Raw genomic sequence first — 15839 nt, 5'->3', positions numbered from 1 at the left:
GGGAACTTGTGATTGCTTAGCTGTTGCCAAATCATTAATTGACTGTGCTTTAAAACTTTGAAGCTGAAGTTGCAGGAAAAAGTTGTTTATAAAATGATGTAAATACAACCCAAATGAGACACATACAGTGTATTTTTTTAGTTTTTGTGTATTTGTGTGTACAGGGGAGAAAAAGGGAACATTATTCCATTCACTAAGAAAACTTCAGTGTATTCTTTTTTTAAAAAAGTTACCATAAATTTGTACTGAACTTAGGATTTCTCAAGCTCATCTTCCTTGTATAATTCACAGATGTAGGCGAATAACATGAACACTGCTTCATCTTTGTTCCACATGTTTCTGAGATAGCACCAGTAGGTGTGGGTCTCCCTCCCACCAGGCTGTGGCCGCAAAGCGAGCATCTTTCTCCTGGGTGCCCCATGCCTCCCCCAGCACCTGGTGTATAGTATAAGCTAAATGAGTGTTCATTGTATGAACGAGTGAGTCAATGGCTGAGCATTCATGAGGCTGGAAAATTTAATCTTCCCGATTTAGTCTGATAAATGGATTCAATTTTATGCTCACAGAGCAAGGGCCTCAAAAGGTTTAACCTAGAGCAGAGGTCAGCAAACTGCAGCCTTTGAACCAAATCCGGCCCAGAAGTGAAAATATTTTTAGATGAACATTGGCAATGGATTTGATGATAAAGAACACTAACTTTAAATTCCAACTAAGCAGAATGTTATCACCTCCAAAAATGATTCCATTCTTCTCATTATTAAACCTATGCTACAAAAAAACCTGCCTTCGATTATTATTATTACATTTTGAGTTTCATCAATTAAATAATTGTGGAAATTTTTATTTTACTCTATAAGTACCTACATAATATTCCAAATTTGCTTCTTGGCCTGTAAAGCCTAAGATATTTGTGATATGGCCCTTTACTGAAAAAGTTTGCTGACCCCTGGCCACAAGAATAAAGTTTAGAATGGGATGTGATATGTTTCATCTTGCCTTACACCCCAGGAGTGGGAGAAAACCAAATTGGCAGCAGAGTGGGCAGAGATGACATCCATATATAAATGGACTGTGGAACACCTTGTTATGAAGGAAGGCCTGTCAGCAGTCAAAGAATGGCTTGGGTGGGTATGCCTAGATGGAACTCTAAAGATCACACCCTAAGGGAATTCAAGACCTGGTGCACGGTTTGAGAAGTGATTCCTATGACATCAGAGTGTGCAGCCTGGGCCTTTGTGGGCAAACCAAAAACGTTTGTGATTGTGAACCCAAAGACCTCGGCTGGCCGCATCCCAGTCTTTTGGTTTCCCTCCAAACATTTGCTCGGAAATAAAGTAAAGAAAGTAAGTAAGAATGGACCGAGTGCAGTGGCTCACACCTGTAATTCCAGCACTTTGTGGAGGCCGAGGCAGGAGGATGACTTGTGCTCAGGGGTTTGAGACCAACCTGGGCAACATGGCAAAACCTTGTCTCTAAAAAAATACAAAAATTAGTCAAGCATGGTGGTGTGCACCTGTAGTCCCAGTTACTCAGGTGGCTGAGGGAGGAGGATCGCCTGAGCCTGGGAGGCAGAGATTGCAGTGGGCCATGATAGTGCCACTGCACTCTAGCCTGGGTGACAGAATGAGACTTTGTCTCAAAAAAAAAAAAAAAAAAAAAGAATTAAAAATGACTTCCAGCGGTTGACTGAGCAAGGATCCTCAGAACTGGAGAGTTTGTCAGCTTTCTAGAAAAGGGGGACTCACATACTCTGGCTTCTAGGCCACCAAGTGTCAGCCAATTGTAGACCAGTCAATTGACCTTATAAAGCATGCATATATATATATATATATGTGTGTGTGTGTGTATATAAAATGTATATATGACATATTTTTTATGTACATATGCATGTTTATATGTATATATACACACATACAGTCTAGTATCTACATCAAGCAAACTCATAAAAATGAGTAACTTACTTATACCAAATAAGCCTTCAGTTTTCTCCATACAGCCAGTACCTTAAAAGATGAAAATGAAAATGGAATTGACACCAGGGCAGGAAGGTTACTGAGAAGCAGAAGTTCCATCTGCTTGTAAAGTAGCCAGATGATTGGCTTCTGCCGAAGCCCAGAAACTGGTCCTTGGTGGCCAGGTCTGCTCTCCCCACCTTACACTGTGCGGCTGAAAGCTCCTGGGCATCTCCTAGACCAGTCTTTCCTTGTTCTTCCCCTTGCCATCCATGCTGACACAGATCTTGATTCCAAAATGGAGAAGACCTGTCATGAACCGCTTCTGCCAGGCAAGCCTGTCAGACAACGTGCACTTCCCAGACACACAAATCACCAGCAGATAAGCCTCTCTGAGCCTTAGTTTTCTCGTCTGTCAAATTGGGATAAGAATACTAGTATCTTTTTCAGATGCTGGCTTCGAGGATTAAATTGCTCATATTGTGGAACTCTTAGAAAAGTAGCTGGCACAAAGTCAGTGTTCAACTAGTAGAGCTAGAATTATTATTACTACGCTTGTTGTTACAGACTTCACACATTCCTGGACTGTTGGCAACAGCAGGCCTGAAGAACCACTCTTGGGGCCTTCCCCAGCCCTGGACACAGCCCTTTCCTCTCAAGTCAGTGATGACCAGACAATTCATAAGGCGGCAAATGGCTTTCCCACACTGGGGCCGCTTCGAAGTACCACATATGAAAATAACGTGCAACCCGGGAAAAAGCTCAAGGTCTGGGAAAACACCAAGTGCCTGGAATCAGTTGTTTGTTGTGAAATCGATGCTAAATATATAAAAAGCTAAAGTGAAAGGACTTATGTGGAAGAAACTTTTAAGTCAACGATTTGGATGAAGAAATGCACAAGAGGCTTCCTTTACACAAATCTCATGTGATCCTGGTTTTAAATGGGGGTGCAGAGTTCCTGAGAGGACAGCTACTGTGCGTCCGCGTTTGGGAGCCACACTGTGGCTTCCTTTGGCCCCTTTAAGCGGCTGCCATTCCCTGGCCAGGGAAGACACAGGTGAGATAGGCCACAGGTGCTTCCTGAAACTGTCTGCTCCTGCTTCCGCTTGACCTTAGCTTTGCAAATCCTGAGCGCTTTGTGGGCACCTCTGGGATGCAACTTGTTGGTGTCATGCCCACTTTGCCAGGTCCTGCTGGCGGATATGGGCTGCTTGTCTTCTTTGTCCTCAGGTCCCCATGTCCCTCCTGATGGTGTGTGGCCCAGATGGGATGGAGTCCTCTGCACCAGCACTTACTTAAGGCTCTACCCACCCACCACTCCCATTCTCTCTGCTTGTTACTATAATCCCCATTTTCAGAGGAGGAAACAGGCTCATGAAGGCTCAGTCATTTACCCAAATTCAGCAGCAAAGCTTGGATCTGAACGGAAAGCTCTGTCGTACTTGCCACTTCCTCTGCTGGATGACATTTTGGTGGCTCCGTGTTACATTCTCTACCAGGCTGTACACCTTTTGAGCCCAAGGGCTGTTCTATCCATCCAGCCTGGTCTCACACATGGATGTTGGTGAAAATGGATGGGGATGGATGGATGGATGGATGTTGGGAAAATTAAAGGGAAACACAGAGGACGAATGGATAGAATTAAGGGAAGTTTCTTTTGTATATAAATTTTTTCTGATTATAATATTATTACATGGTCCTAAACATCCAAATAAAGGAACGTAGAACACATCAGATGAACGCTCTCCAAATTCCACTCCTCAGAGTTAACCATTATTAATGGTTTGGTATATGTTCTTCAAAATTTTTCCTACGTATATACTGATATATAATGGCATACAGAATTCTTTTTGAAAACTTAGTTCACACGATACATGCTATTCTGCATCTTTTTTTTCCAGCTAGCATTCTGGTTTGAATATGCAGATCTGTCTTGTTCTTTTTTTTTTAAATGGCTATGCTCTATAGATGGTTATGCATGTAGCATTTTACTTAACGAATCCCCTATTGATTGGCATTTATGCTTGTCCTAATGTTTTGAAATAACAAACAATGCTGCAACAAACATCTTTGGAGGGAAGATAATTTTAAAAGGAGTGTGTTCAGGTGAGGAGGAAAAACCAGCAGGATGGAGAAGAGTGGTCACGTGTGCAACGGACAGAGTCAACCTCCTGGAGCCACTTTCCCAAGTAGGGAAAGTGAATGAACCAGGGACAGTAGTGAGTGGGCTTGCAATTTAGGAAGGGAAGGGTCACCTCTCCTTGGAATGAGAACGAATGCAGATAGGCTCTGTGAGGAAAGAATCTGGGTTTTGTGAGATGATGATGAGGTCGGTGACATAAAACATGTTTGATGTAGAGAGGACAGAATTTGAGGACACATCCATTGGTGGACAGATATAGGAGGCAAGGCTGTTTGCTGGGGACAGAGCATCTGGTAGAGGGATCAATACCAAATGCTGAAAATATGTGGGAAGGTTTTGGGGACACTTGATTCAAATATATGAGGGCTGTTTGAAAAGCACAAGAACAACCTGCTAGATTTGAGGCCCAAGGCTTGGCGTGGAGAAGATTTGAGAAGGGCCATTCCTGTTATATAGGCTACTTCTCCACGGGATCGTCATTTGATTCCTCACAGTCTCAGGACCCCTCTGCCCTTCCCCCCCAATATGTTTTATTTCCTCTTTTTTTCTAGTTCTCTTTTGCAAGTCTTCGTATCACCAGAATCAGTGCTTTTAGCACTCGAGAAAGGCATTTTCGTTTCTTCCTTTCTGCACCTGCACCTTTTTTCAGGGACTTCAGAAACGCCTTCACGAGTCAGCAATGACTTGAAGATCCGGCCAATGGCTAAGATGTTAATAACCATGCTGCCACAAGATGGCGCCCACCACCCAATATCTCGGACTTCCTGATCAAACAGGTAGGTACTAATTTTTGTGTGGCAACGTACAGTATAAAATTGTATTATTTTATTTTATTTTGTCATTTTATTTTATTTTATTTTATATTTTAAACAGGGTGTCGCTCTTTCACCCGGGCTGGAGTGCAGTGGTGCAGTCACGACTCACTGCAGCCTCAAACTTCTTAGCTCAAGTGACCTTCCTGCCTCAGCTTCCCAAATAGCTGAGACTACTGGCACACGCCACCATGCCCAGCTAAGTTTTTATTTTTTGTAGAGACGGGGTCTTGCTATGTTGCCCAGGCTGATCTCAAACTCCTGGGCTCAAGCGATTCTCCTGCCTCAGCCTCCCAAAGTGCTGGGATTAAGTTTATGAAATGTGCATATGTCTAAAAGGTTTGCTTCAGGTTTTTTGTTTGTTTTTTGGTTTTTTTTTTTGAGACAGAGTGTGCAGTGGCGCAATCTCGGCTCACCGCAAGCTCCGCCTCCCGGGTTTACGCCATTCTCCTGCCCCAGCCTCCCGAGTAGCTGGGGACTACAGGCGCCTGCCACCGTGGCCGGCTAATTTTCTTTTTTTTTTTTTTTTTTTTTGTATTTTTAGTAGGGACGGGTTTCACCGTGCTCTGGATTTCCTGACCTCGTGATCCGCCCGCCTTGGCCCCCTCAAAGTGCTGGGATTACAGGCGTGTGCCACGGCGCCCGGCAGGCTTTTGAGCATCTTCAGGTAAGGAAATCCAAGTTTCTAAATAAAAACAACTTTGATGCATAGTTTGCCCTATAGGCACCAAAGTGCTTAAGATGTAAGAAAAGGAAACACCATGAAACGATCTTTTGCTCGTCCCATTTTGGGACAGAGGATTTTAACTATGTTCTATGCTAGGGAGGGATCAATTTTATAATTGATGAATCGTATAAAATCAAGCTCAGGATTCCCAATGTATCTTCTAAATCTACTTACTGAGTTAAATTTTGAAAACAAAACAAATACAATTATGCAAGAAATATACCCAGGTGAAAAATGTTCAAATAGTTAAACATATGTCTGATGTATCTGCTGTGACTTAGTCCACCCACTGAAATGTGCAGAGATGTTTGTTTTTTATGACTCCATGCTGTGTCTGTCTCTGAGCTTTCATCCTGCCTGACTCTCCAGAAGATCAACTCAGACCCTCAGAGGAGTGGGGAGTGTGAACCCCGAAAATTTGAGACAGGTCTCAGTTAACTTAGAAAGTTTAATTTGACAAAGTTAAGGATGCGTGCTTGTGACACAGCTCAAGAAGTTCTGACAACTTGTGCCCAGGGTGATTGGGGCACAGCGTGGTTTTACACATTTTTGGGAGACATGAGACATCAGTCAATATATGTAAGAAGTACATTGGTTCTTCCAGAAAGGGGGGGGACGACTCGAAGCAGGGAGGGGGCTTCCAGGTCACAGGTAGGTGAAAAACAAACGGTTGCATTCTTTGAGTTTCTGATTAGCCTTTCCAAAGGAGGCAATCAGAATATGCATCTATCTCAGTGAGCAGAGGGATAACTTTGAATAGAATGAGAGCTAGGTTTGGCCTGAGCAGTTTCCAGCTTGACTTTTTAGCTTAGTGATGTTGGGGGCCCAAGATATTTTCCTTTCACAGGAATCCTTGACTCCCAGGATTGGGTACAGCTTCTGAGTCTGATGTAGTGGCAAACCAGAGTGGGGTGTGTGGAAGCAGAGTACACAATTGATTTTTTTAATTCAATTCCTTCATCCCAACTCTGTGGAAGATTGATCATTTCTCACATAGAGTTGGCAGGGTCCCACTTTTCTCAGGTCTGACAGACCTCCCCTGATCTATTAATATTACCTTCCTCCCCTTCCCTTTTCACGTCTTTCTCCAGAAGGGGCAGAGAAGCAGCCCTGTTCCTTCCCTTCCTGGACACCTGGTTGATGCCTTAGAGTTGCTTTGTTCCATGGGCTCTTCTGTGATCCCCTAAGGCCTTTAGGCCTTCCTGTAGAAGACAAAAGCCAACTAGCTTGCTTCCCCTGCACATGCCCCCCTGAGGCAATGCGTACAGCGTTTAGGATCAGCTTGAATGGGGATGAAGGAAAAGAGAAGAGATGGCATTCCCAGTGTCATCTCAGTGCTTAAGGTTATAAATATAAATTGTGTCTAGAGCAGGGTTTTGCAAAAGTTCATCTTTAGGTCATCTACATCAGGATCATCTGGGTGGGTTTTTATTTAATACATAGATCTCAGGACTTTGCCTTCAGATCTGTTAATCCAGGGGCTCTAGCATAAGGCCCAGGCACCCATATGTGACTCTATTAGTCAGTCAAGTTTGACAACCGCTCAGTAGAGCAAGACCAGCATCACTTGGGCCCAGCTTGTAAGAGATGCAAAATCTCGCGTTCCAGCTCCATACCTACTGAATCAGAAGCTCAGAAGTAGGGCCCAGCAATCTGGTTTAACAAGCCCCTCAGGTGATTTTGATGCCTGCTAATGCTTGAGGATCTGTTGCAATCAAGCAATGATTCTGAAGCAATGGTTCTTAACTTTGCCAGTATGTTGGAATCGCCCTCCAGCTTTAAAATCCCAAAGCTCAGTCTGTAGCCCAAACCAATTAAATCACAATCTTTATGGTAGAACCCAGACATAGTCTTTTTTAAAAGCCGCCCAGGTAATTGGAAGGTGCAGGCAAAGTTAAGGGCCACTGTAACAGGTGGAGGAGTTGATACCTAAATGACTAGGACTGGCCAGGTGTGGAGGCTCACACCTGTAATCCTAACACTTTGGGAAGCCAAGATGAAAAAGGATTGCTTGAGCCCAGGAGTTTGAGGCCAGCCTGGACCTTGTCTCTACGAAAAAAGTAAAACAACTAGCCAAGTGTAGGGGCACACGGCTGTAGTTCCAGCTACTCAAGAGGCTGAGGTGGAGGATTGCTTGTCCTCAGGAGGCAAAGGCTGCAGTGAGCCGAGACCTCACAACTGCAGTCCAACCTAGGCGACAGAGTGAGACACCGTCTTCAAAAAATAAATAAATAAATCACTGAGACTGTCTCAGAATAAATATATACTCACTGCTGGGATAACGTGGTGTTATCCTCACCCTGAAAATCTCTGTGGTTGTAAACCTTGTCATTGATGGGACAGGGTCATCTTCTGCCTGAGTGCCTGATTTAGCAGGTCTGAGGTGGAGCCTGAGAGTCTGCATGTCTAATGAACTCCCAGGGGATGTCCATGTTGCTGGTCCAGGGACCATGGTTTGAGTAGCAAGACCCTGCCCAAGGTGTCCATTTGTCCCATTGCCACAAGAGCGTTCAACTGCATCTTTCCAGCTCAGCTCTATTATTTGAGCTCCGTAGACTATGGACACCTACTGACTCAGCATCTCTATCCACTTGGTGATTCGAAGGCTCCCAAATGCCATATGACTAAGACACACTCTTTGTCTCCTGCCCCCAAATATGGTCATCTTTCAGTGTTGCCTGGTTCAATTAACTCATTTTTCACATCTCACCTTGGGTGGCCTTCCTCAGGGCAGCCTGCCCCTCCTGCTCCCTGGTTTCGCTCCCTTTTCCAAGTCATCACATGAGAATTATACACTCTTATAGAAACCTCTTCCTTTCCTTCATCACACTTGAATCTCCTTCAGCGCAATAATCTGATTAATGGATTTCTGAATAAGCTCCAGGAGAACAGGGACTATTTCTATTTTGGCTCACCAGTATCTTCTCACCCTAAGCATCATGCCAGGCCCATGGTGGGCACACCATAAATATTTATTGACTGACTGAATTAATGGATGGATGGATGGATGGATGAATGCAATCAACAGTTTCTGAATATTACATCTATGTGATGCAGAATACAAATTTCATAGCTATATTCTATACCATTTCAGAAATGCCTAGGGGAAATTGTAGAACCCAATCAATAATAATGAGTCTTGGAAATTCTTTTTTTTTTTTTTTGAGATGAAGTCTTGCTCTGTCGCCCAGGCTGGAGTGCAGTGGCACAATCTCGGCTCACTGCAACCTCCATCTCCCGGGTTCAAGTGATTCTCGTGCCTCAGCCTCCCGAGTAGCTGGGACTACAGGCATGAGCCACCATGTCTGGCTAATGTTTTGTATTTTTGGGGGGGGGTTTCACCATATTGGCCAGGCTGGCCTCGAACTCGTGACCTTAGGTGATCCACCTGCCTCAGCCTCCCAAAGTGCTGGGATTACAGGCGTGAGCCACCGCACCCAGCCAAGTCTTGGAAATTTTATCTTTAGCCCCATGAAGGTAGGGACTTTGTCTATCTTCTGTACAGTAGATTCATAATGAGGGGAAACCTGTAAGCTTTGGTCTCTGTCCTGCAGGAAAGAGTCTTTTTCATGTCATGAGTCCAAGCACAGCACCATGTTTTACAGACTTGGCATCTCAGTGTAGACAACCTGGTTGAGAATTTATTCATTTATTGTTGCTTCAGGATGGTACTTTAGAGGAACTTTTCTCTTCTCCCTACATTTTGAAATCAACCCCTGAAATACGGAAGGGTGGGGACTTGTCCCTCTTCCTCTTTACTCCTTGCTATGCTTCTCACGAGAGACAGAGTGACTTGTGGGATTGGTGACAGTGGGGAAACTGTCCCTGCTGCTGCTGCCTCAAGTCTCCTGGCTCTTGTTCTGTCAGGACAGCCTGCCTATAGGCGGAGTGCACCCTCTCTTTGTTTCTGCTGCCCTAAGGTGAGCTCTCTGTGACAGGAATCCTTTGTTCTGGATTGATGGCTTGCTTCTCCTTTGCTACCTGTGATTGAGTGTAGGCACTGGAGAGTTGCAAGATTGCAAGTCCAAGCTATGGCCTATGGAATTCATGCACCTGCTCACTCTCAGCCACACTGTCTGCAGTGTGAATTGCTCAGCTGGAGAGGGTGTGAGTAACTAGCTACCTCAAGCCTCAACAATTCTGAACACTTAGGTTTATAACTAATCTATACAAAACATGGCTATGAGCTTATCAGTAATTCTAACACACACACACAAATATATACACACTTGCATGTATATGCATGCATATACACACAAACATATATGGACAGGTATATATGTGGGTATACAGAATATATATGTGGATGTGTACGTGCGTATATATATCTCAGCAAGTAAGCACCCCAATGTCTTTGACTTAACTAACAGGCGTGAAACACCCAAGCATCAAGCATTCCAAGTGGAATTCTAAATTCCCAGGTGAATTTCACAAAGGTTAGACTTGGCACAACTTTGGAGACCAGTGCCGCTTATAGGCAGGTAAGCCCTGCCGGGCCCATTCTCAGAAGAAACCACTTCATACCTTTGTGTACAAACTCTGCTATTGTCTCCTTCAACATGGCTTTTAAAATGAAGTTTTATGAAAACATCTGGAAGAATTTAAACTCACATGTGACCATGGAGAACACCAGTTATACCCAGAGTCGGGGGAAATCAGGAGTAGGGGGTGGGTAGGAAGAGGAAGAACTCAATGCTGATGCTTGCAAGTACATTCGCAGGGTTTTATGTAAGTTAACATTTGGCGCTACTTCATACTTGTGGAGCTTCTTGTGGGATCACAGGAAAAAGCAGAATTGGGGAAATCTGGGAACTTGGATCAACTAAAAGGGACTTTCCTCGGATAAGCTACAAGCAGGAAGTGGTCAGCGTTCTTATGGTAGAGAGAAGGTTATGGAAAATGAAAACTTGTATTTAAAAAAGCCTACAGAGATGACCTCTGGGAATCTGGGACATTTCTGGAAACTTTGATGAATTTAAATCTAGAGAAAACAGGAGTTTTGATTGAGAATATGTAACAAATGGAAGAGCAATAACTTGAGTGTCACCCTTTAAATTAAAAAATTGTTAAATAATGTATGAATGTAGTACATGAAATGTTGAACATAAACTTTATGTACAGGATAAGTGATAAGTAGCAACAAATTTCACAGATACTGTATACTAAAAGAAAAATGTTAAAGATTTTCACTGTATTAGCCTCTTGAGATTATGTAATTGATTAGCCAGGCGCGGTGGCTCACGCCTGTAATCCCAGCACTTTGGGAGGCTGAGGCAGGCGGATCACCTGAGGTCGGGAGTTCGAGAACAGCCTGGCCAATGTGGCAAAACCCCATCTCTACTAAAAATACAAAAATTAGCCAGGTGTGGTGGTGCATGCCTGTAGTCCCAGCTACTGGGGAGGCTGAGGCAGGAGAATCTCTTGGACTCGGAGGTGGAGGCTGTAGTGAGCTGAGATTGTGCCACTGCACTCAAAAAAAAAAAAAAAAAAAAAAAAAAAGAGAGAGAGAGAGAGAGAGATTATATGATTGATTAGATATCCAAAGTAATAAAAAGAATTTAAAAAGTTATTGTTTATGGAGTGTTTGATAGATGTCAGACCCTGTGCTGAGTACTTTCTATGGCTTATCTTAGGTTTACAATTAATCTATGCAAAACATGGCCATCAGTAATTCAGTAATTCTAATTATCAGTAATTCTAATACACACAAATGTATACATGTTTGCATATATATATGGACAGCTATATATGTGTGTATACAGAATATATTGGTAGGTATGTACGTGTATATATATCTTAGCAAGTAAGCACTCCATCATCTTTGACTTAATTAATGGGCATGAAACACCCAACCATCATGCCCGTTCAGCAACTGTCTTCATGAACTGACAGTCAAGTAGGCAAATAGGATGAAAATGACCTAAACCCTCAAACTGTCAAGTTACTGCAGGCTTCAAAATGCCGTTTATAGGGTGGGGGGTGGTGACAGAAGGGAATGGTTAGCGTTTGGATTGCTTGGAAATATGAGAGAGAGAGAATGTTCAGCTAGAATGTGCAAGAAAGATACTGATACTCAAATACAGTTTTAAAATGGGGGCCATAGTCTATAAAAAATGGAAATGTAGCAAAAGGGGATCGGTCACCCAGTTAACTCAAGGCTATACATCTACATGTGCACCGGCAAAAGGAAATTCATGACTGGCCCCATTTTGAGACTTAAAGCAAAAGCAATGGAAATAAATGACAGAAACAAATATTCACTAGTCTGTGGCCTTCAACTTATTTTTCATTTTCATTTTTATTTTTTATTTTTGGCCTTCAACTTATTTTTAAACTGCCCTCACATCAGTAAACATTTAACACACAGTCCTACATATTTCTATATTAATACACTGGGTATATGATAAAAATAGCCACAGACATACTTTTAAAAACATGACTATATCTGTTCTTACATTTTCTTCCTACATCCCCCTTTGGAAGCCCATGTAAGGGTCTCAGAAGCAGAATATCAGCATCCAGGAGGGATTTCCTACCCCACTAGGTGGCGCTTGGCACCATATAAGTAAAACCACAGCGTCTATCTGTAAGATGTTAGGGAAATTACGGTAAAGACATCCTTTTACCCACAAATGTAATCAGCAACTCTATCAGGACTTACGGGACTTCAATTCCTTTAACCACTTGCTCCTGTCTATCTAATTCTGCCCTAGTGTTCTTGTTCAAATTGTCTTCACCTTTGGGCCCTAAACAGAACTGCCAGTCCTATATAGTTAAATTACATCTGTCCAAAAACAGTGCCCAGTGGGAAGCAATTTGAGTTTAAGTGCAGCTCCACTCCCGGGAAGTAGGCTGAGAGCACCAAAGTTTATACACAAAAGGAGGGAAACTGAGCACAGCTGGGGGCTCTGGGCTTTCCTTGCTAAAGTGATCCCTGTAATAACAGTCCCTGGTGTCCCAAAGGAAGATGTGGTGCTTCCCAAACTGCTCTGCAAGCCAGTTGCTTCAAAAGTATTGCAGGGATGCGGACTTCTGGGTCCCAGAGATTGAGCAGTTGACTTTACCTCTCTGATCTTACCTTTATCTCTGAGTTAACCCATCATCTTTAAGACGGAGCTGCTAATACTAGCCTCACAGAGGTGATATGAACATTCAAGGGAATAAATGAAGCATTTAATTTGCATTTTCTGCTTAATAGATGTGACCTCCCTTCCTCCTTCCCTTCCACCCCTTACTCAATGACATTGTCGGGATACCAGTGACTTCATCTTGAACCCTTCTTCCTAAGATCCTCCTCACTCCCTCCTTGCCTGTCATTCCCTTTGTGGGCCTGCCCTCATGAGTAGGAGCCAAAGTTGTGATTACTTTAAAATGCATCTTCTCCATTCAGAACATGCTTCTTGTGTTCTGTTTTCTTCGGTGGCCTGTTCTGGAGAGTTGATCATCTCACAGATTAATCCATCACGATGTGTTAATGGACAGGAGTGATGTGTTAAAGGGCAGGAATAATGTGTTAAAACAACCCTTGAAAGTTTGTAAATTAACTGGGAATTTTAGTTATGATGCCTCAATCCAAAGGCAAAGAAATCAATCATGAGAAATGTAGGCCCAGAAGAGAGATGGGAGTTATAAACTGTTTTATTTAATGCATGTCACCTGTTACTAAGTTCTGTTTGGTGGGCCTCCATCTGGACCTGGTGCAGGGATGTTACCACCATCCCGGGGTGATAGCAGGACAACAACCTAGTTCTGGCTCCCAAAACAGCCCAAACAATCTTCTCAGCAGTGTGGTCCACCTGGACAATGGGCCTCAGATATGGGTTCATGGATATGTTACTACAAACTTCTTCTGCTCAAGTCAACTCATGCAATTCACTGTTATGAAATCCCCTGGAATCTATGCCTCACGGTGTTGTCTTGGCCAGTGAGAAGTAAAGCAGCCATGTGTCATACAAGAGCAATATGGCTTCCTAGTTAGCCGTCTCTGTCTAGTCTTAGCCTCAGTAGTTGCCACTGGCCAGAAGAATATTGAGAGCCATTTTCTGTCTGTGGGAGCCGCTGTCTGGCTCATCTTTGCTCTAGGGATGTCTGAAAACTATCATGAGGTCCCCAGGACTTCCCATTTCCTTCTGGATTTTACCAGACTATTTTTAGTGAGTGTTCAGTGTGAGACACTGTAACGAGAACCCTCTCAGTCATTTTAAGTCTGAGCTTTTCCAAAACGTTTAATTAATATAAATCCCCAAGAGGGGGCAGTGATAAACATATGAAGACATGCAACCACTGACGTCATGACAAACATGTTAGAAATGAATTACAACCTGAGATTAGGGGAATCTTAAAGACTGAATTAGTGCTTGAAAGTTGAGATAAGTAGAAAGAGTGAATTTGAATGTGGCAGAGAGTCCAGCCAGTGTCACCTAGGGAAGATTCCACGGAGCCAATTTTAGAAGATCATGCTCACTGAAGCAGGTGGGGGACATGTGTGTGAGAGAGACATAGGTTTCCAACCAAAAGTGCACACAAAACCACACCTTCCAAACAGAAGCATCCACCTGCAACAACGGCTGTCTTCTTTTCATTCTTGTACATTGCTTGACACTTGCCGTGGGTGTCTAGAGCCAAAAAGGAAACTGAGAGGGAGGGGGAGGCAAAAGAAGAAAGGAGGGAAAGAAGAAGAAGAAAAAGAAAAACCTGAAACAGTGTGAAACTGCCCTATTGTGATTTCATTCTCACTGGCGTGGGTGGCCCCTATGTTACCAGGGCCCTTTCCACACCATCTTATGAGTCTGGGACTTATTTTCTTTTTAACCCTCCTTCTTCATAGCGTTGGTTGGCAGGTGGGTTGTTCTCTTGTTTGCCTTCAGTATATTGTTAACTTGGTGAAATGGATTAATCTTTGTCTTGGTGTTGTCTGAAGCACATCTCTGTTTGAGTCCCCTCAATCACGTTCTTTGATCGTTTCCCTCCCACATAGCTATTGGACTTTGGAGGGTACAAATCATTCCCAGTGTTTCTTAGGGTCAAGGGCTTCACCTTCCAGTAGATGCCAGGAGCAGCATGTGCTATAACTAACTGCTTCTAGAGCACAGCGACCGGAAGCTCCAAGGAGGGATGTGCTCCCACTATCTGTGACTAAGCCTTTCCCATGAATAGTGTTCCTGCTTACTGAGCATGTGCAGCAGAGGCGGAGGAACAATTCCAACCTCAACTCCACCCCCATGTTAAAATTGGGCCATAAATAACTAGCAGGATGTACAACCTGGTCCTCTTGTTCACCCGAGTTAGGATGAGAAGCAGGAAGTAAATAAAAAGCATATCTTATGGGAGGTGGAAAGGCATTATAAATAAGAAGAGTGTGTGTCCTTGCTATCCCCATCACAGCTTCCTTGGAGATGGGCACAAGTTACCCACACTCTCAGGTCGCCACATCCCCTTGCATACTCTATATTCCTTGGTCACATGTAAGAGATGATCTGGACCTAAAAGAGTGTCCAGACAGATGGAGCTGGAAGTAGACCTGCAAATGGGGCCGAGAGATCCTGACTCAGGGTCGGGGCTACAATCAGACTCATCCTCTCTCTCCTCTACAAACTGCAGATACATGTTTTGCCTTTTTCTCATCCATAACATTTGCCCTGCCAAGTGCCTCTCTTGGCTTGGATTCTAAAAATACCAAGTCTTGCTAAGGTGTAGTATCTATCTGAAGAGAAAGGACACTCCCTGGCCAAGTCAAGGTTGAAAGGGGCTTGAACCAACACTTGATGGTGGAAGCAGAATTCATGGAAAATCTGAGAGTCCCTTCTGGGGTGGAGCCAACCAGAGGCCAGTCAGCAGAGAAGCCCCACATTCAGAGCTTTGTGGGGACCATCTATGAACAGCTCCAGTCCTACAAAGCTGCACTGAGGGCCCTCAGAAAGTTAAAAGTATGACATGTCAAGATTACCAAAGAATTCCGATAAAAACCATCTGTTAGTGTGCTGTTATTTTCCTATAACAAACCACCGTACTTAACCTCATGTCAAAATACTCTGTGGTTTCTGAGTTGCATTATTTTCATTTTCCCTTCCTCTTGATCCATTTCAGAAAGTGTTTAAGTTGTCTTCAAGTGATTTTATGTATTTATGTGTTTCAATAGAAGACAATTTATAATGGCGAAAAGCTGATTTTTTAATGCCATTATCCTTGTTCTCACGGAAGAAGAA

At 43.4% G+C, this 15839-nt stretch overlaps 1 long non-coding RNA gene across 1 annotated transcript in view; it reads left to right on the top strand.

Annotated features, from left to right (window-relative positions):
- The first annotated feature begins 2156 nt into the window (after positions 1–2156).
- Positions 2157–15839, top strand: part of LOC144338558 (uncharacterized) — a 33194-nt gene continuing 19511 nt past the window's right edge. The window contains exons 1-3 of the long non-coding RNA XR_013412751.1: positions 2157–3009; positions 4745–4871; positions 5452–5574. This is a non-coding gene — a long non-coding RNA (uncharacterized LOC144338558). The remainder of the gene's footprint in view (positions 3010–4744; positions 4872–5451; positions 5575–15839) is intronic.

Source organism: Macaca mulatta, chromosome X (assembly GCF_049350105.2).
Source record: "Macaca mulatta isolate MMU2019108-1 chromosome X, T2T-MMU8v2.0, whole genome shotgun sequence".
Taxonomy (NCBI): domain Eukaryota; kingdom Metazoa; phylum Chordata; class Mammalia; order Primates; family Cercopithecidae; genus Macaca; species Macaca mulatta.
Note: the sequence above shows the minus strand (reverse complement) of the source record. Positions and strands in the feature narration are given on the sequence as shown.